Genomic DNA, 4096 nt, shown 5'->3' on the forward strand with positions numbered 1-4096 from the left:
TTAGGGCTGTTGTGCATAGGGTCGCTATGAGTCGCAAACAACTCGACGGCACATAACAACAACAACAACAACATTATAACTACTTAAATCCATACACAGGAGTATACCTGTTCTTTTTCACTTATTGACTACCACATTATCTAACATGTTACATTTACAATAAGAGTAAAAATCCTACTATTTTATACATTAATAACATACATCTGGAAATAGCAAATACCTAGGGGAAAGGAGATATTGAAGTTACCTGTAATAGTTAAGGTTGTGTATCAAACTTGGCTGATCCATGCGTCTTTAGGGTTCGGCAGTTATGTAATTGAGTAATTTTGCAATTTGATAGTTATATCATTATGCAATTTAGCAGTTATGTAATGATAAAATTTGGCAGTTATGGAATGATGTAGTCATCCTCCATTTTGTGCTTTGATGTGATTATCTTCTACTTTGGCACATTAGTTTTGTCTATAGCACGTAACTAGGTTGATAAATGAGGATTGGTTATACAGTGGTAACAATTCTTTGTTTCAAACTTTTATGGGTACTAGAAGTTCTCTTTTCTTGAAAATCTGATGTCACCAAGAATCCCAGCTACTTTGAGACCTATATAATCATATAATTAAGCTGTCATATTACACTCCAAAAACATTGTCTGGGAAATGACTATAGTCTTGACACCCTCAACAATAAAGCATATCATCTCATTTTCCTTGTCTTTCAAAGAAATGGATTTATTTGCCTTAGTTTCTACTCTTTTACTGTAGTCTTCAAATTATCATATTTTAAAATTGTCCATTAAAAAATATTTAATATATTTAAAAAAAATAAAAGAAAAGGCATATTTCTATTTCCCAAAGAACAAAATAAGGAATGGCTATTCTGACATAATGCTTGCCTGCACAGAAACACAATGGCATATTTCACAATTTTTTTAAGAACTCACAGGAAAGAAATAAAATTATCAGGTTTTTTTTAACATACAAGTCATATAAGATGAAATGTTAATTTATTTGAGGAGACAAGGGTAAATTTGCTATAGAAAATAAAAGTAGCCAGTGAAATATACTATTGCTTGAGATCATAAGGGAAGCACACTTTGTTGTTTCATTGATTTGTGCTTTGTTTAGTTTCTTCTGTCTTGTATGATATTTATTTCTGAAAATGGAAATTCCCATCTATGATGGTGAGTTCAGTGAATTAGGGATAAAAATATTCTTATTTTTGTCCTTAATTATTCTCTAAATCAATCACAATGCATAAGAATAATGTATGTCCTTGTTATTGTTAGCTGTCATCTAGTCAAATCTAACAATGAATATGAAACAGAGTAGATGTTGTTATTGTTATGCACCACTGAGTTGCAACTAACCCATAGCTAACCCTTTAGCAGGGTTTTAGAAGTAATTAATCACATGGAAGGAGATTGTTCATATTTTCCTCACAGAGCATCTGATGTATTCAAACCACTTGCCTTTGGGTTGGCAGCACAGCTCATTATTACTAACAGGCTACCAGATTTGGGATCAGCTCAAATGTTTCCTCCTGAAGAACCTCAGTGTAGATTTGAACTGAAAAAAAAAATTATAAGCCTTTAAGATGTGTACTGATTTTATTTTAAATGTTTGTCATTGGGTATTTATCAATATATGCCAATGAAATAGGCCAAGGTATTAATTTGGAGTTTATTAATCAGATATTCAACTAATGTATTATTCATATGTCATTTAATCTAAATGCAAAATATATTTATAAATTACGTATATCTCATCCTTTGTGTTAAAGACTGAAGATAGCAAGTTGAAGAACACTCAGTCAGATGCTTGTAGAGAAGATATTGAGTAATAAATTCTCAGGTTTAAGGAAAAAAGCCTATGGAACACTCATCTGGGATGAGGTGTCCAAAAAAGATGACTATACTGCTAGCTCTTGAAATAACAGAAGATGCACACTCCAGACAGAGAGAACCATGGTGTTGTGGATAAACTAAAACATAAAGAGTCTTGTTGGCTAGAGAAACTCTCTCCTGGATTTGGAATTAACAACTGTGTTTCATGTTTCACTCATAAAACTTGTCTTAAAATGGGGTATTTTTTCCCTCCCCTTATCTCTCTTTTTAGATTTTTCTGGCAAAGAAATAATTTTTGGAATCCTTTCCGTTTCAGTTTCATGTCCATTCTGTGTAATAAAGCAAATACAAAAGAGAAGCCCATCTTCAGTATTCACCAGTGTGAAACACAGAATTCCTATTGAAAAGAAACAGAAAGGATGTCTTTAAAAAGCAATACCATTTGATTTTATTAGGTAAAAAATAACCATGTAATAACATTGTAAATATAAGACTGTTGACAATGTAAGTGTCATGTAACCATAGAGTAATTATCTAGTTCTCTCCTTTAAAACAAAGACCAAGCTGAAAATTTAAGAATTGCAAGTTGCATGATGACTATTCTGTTCATTACTTCGTAACTGGAAGTATAATTATCAAGTAATCTGCATGAACATAATTACGTATTTACATAGTCTTTGCCATGTAATTACAGAGGAGTTCAGTGATTATACAGTACACTCCTTGAAAAAGAAAGTGATACCAAAAAACAAAACAGGAGGAAAAGTCTGCATGAAATAGTCATCTTAAATAGAAAGAATTAAATACAAGATGGATTCAACTTAGAAAAGTTCTAAGTCATGACATAAGTGAAAACAATAGAAATGAAATAAATTTCTAAATGTGAAACCAATCAGCATTCATTTTATGAATTAAGGAAGCCTGAGGAGACTGTTGAACTATTTTATCTTTTAAATGCTCAAAGAATAGTTGTAGTTGTTATTTGTGTCATCAGGTTGCCTGCAACTCAGAGTGACCCTATAAACATTAGCTCTGAACTCTGCCCTATCCTGAGCCAGTCTCACTGACTCTGACGTAGCTAATCCCATTCCCCAATTTCTGTGTCAATCCATCATATCCGGGGTCTTCCACTAACACAGAATGTGTATGATTATAGATTCTTTTGGTAATCAGGCAGATTACAAAGAATAGTAGAATTTGCTTATTTTCTGTTATGTTCTTTGTGTATGTTCTTTAGTTACCTCCTTCTCAGTCTTGTTTCTCTAACTTTTACAATCACAAGTGTCTGCGATGTTTAATAAGTAAGGAATAAAGAAGAGGAATAAACTTGAGTAGTATGGATTTCTTCACAGAAATCTGAAGATTTCCCTTTCTGTTAAAAAATAAATTAGCAATAGTAACATTTTAAAATATCTTTAGTGTGGACAACTTCTGAAAAAAAAACCTAACATTTTTAAGCATTCTGCTGACTACATCCTTCCTTTTAAAAGTTCTTTTCTGACTAACAGTTAACCAAGATGGCCTTGCTGTCTGTTTGTTGCGGATGTTCAAGTCACACTCAATTATTGGATGGCATAATCAGCACAATAAAGCTTATTACTTAAGAAACTTATTATGAATATAATTTGCATGAAAACAACAATTTCACGAAAAATGAATTTAAAGAAACTTCTTCAGCAGTAACACAGAAGGGTAATAACTTGTAAACCACAAAGCAAATACACACACAAAGCAAAAACAAATTGAAACTTGTCACCATTTCATGTCGGTCATTTTCTTCTAAATATTCTCTAAGCACTTAGATGAGTTCATGTTTGTGTTAAGCAAGTTCCAAAAGTTTAATCTTCTATTTCTTTAAACATCATATAATACGTTCACATAGTAATTTACTTTATTAATTGTGGTTTGGGTGAAAGTTAACAGATTCTTTTTTCCACTCAGCAATCCTTATCAATTTTGTTCCATTGTTGCAATTCCAAGTAACAGCACTCTTTCTACCTCTGCTAAATTCCTCATATTTATTTGTCCCTGTTTCCTGCCGTTTCTTGTCTTCTAAACTTTGTTTTGTGGAAAAAGCTTATTATAATAATTGTTCTGAAAAGCATATTCCTCCCAAGTGTTATTGTTCACTACGTAGGCCTGCCTGTTGCTCAGCTGAAAGATGACATCCTGGAATAGGTTCAGAAGACTTTGAAGGGTGTCATGGATTCAATTGTGTCCTTCCAAAATGAGTGTATGTAATGATGTAACCAA

Source organism: Elephantulus edwardii, unplaced genomic scaffold (genome assembly GCF_000299155.1).
Source record: "Elephantulus edwardii isolate Elephantulus edwardi_28Jun2011 unplaced genomic scaffold, EleEdw1.0 scaffold00147, whole genome shotgun sequence".
Taxonomy (NCBI): Eukaryota; Metazoa; Chordata; class Mammalia; order Macroscelidea; family Macroscelididae; genus Elephantulus; species Elephantulus edwardii.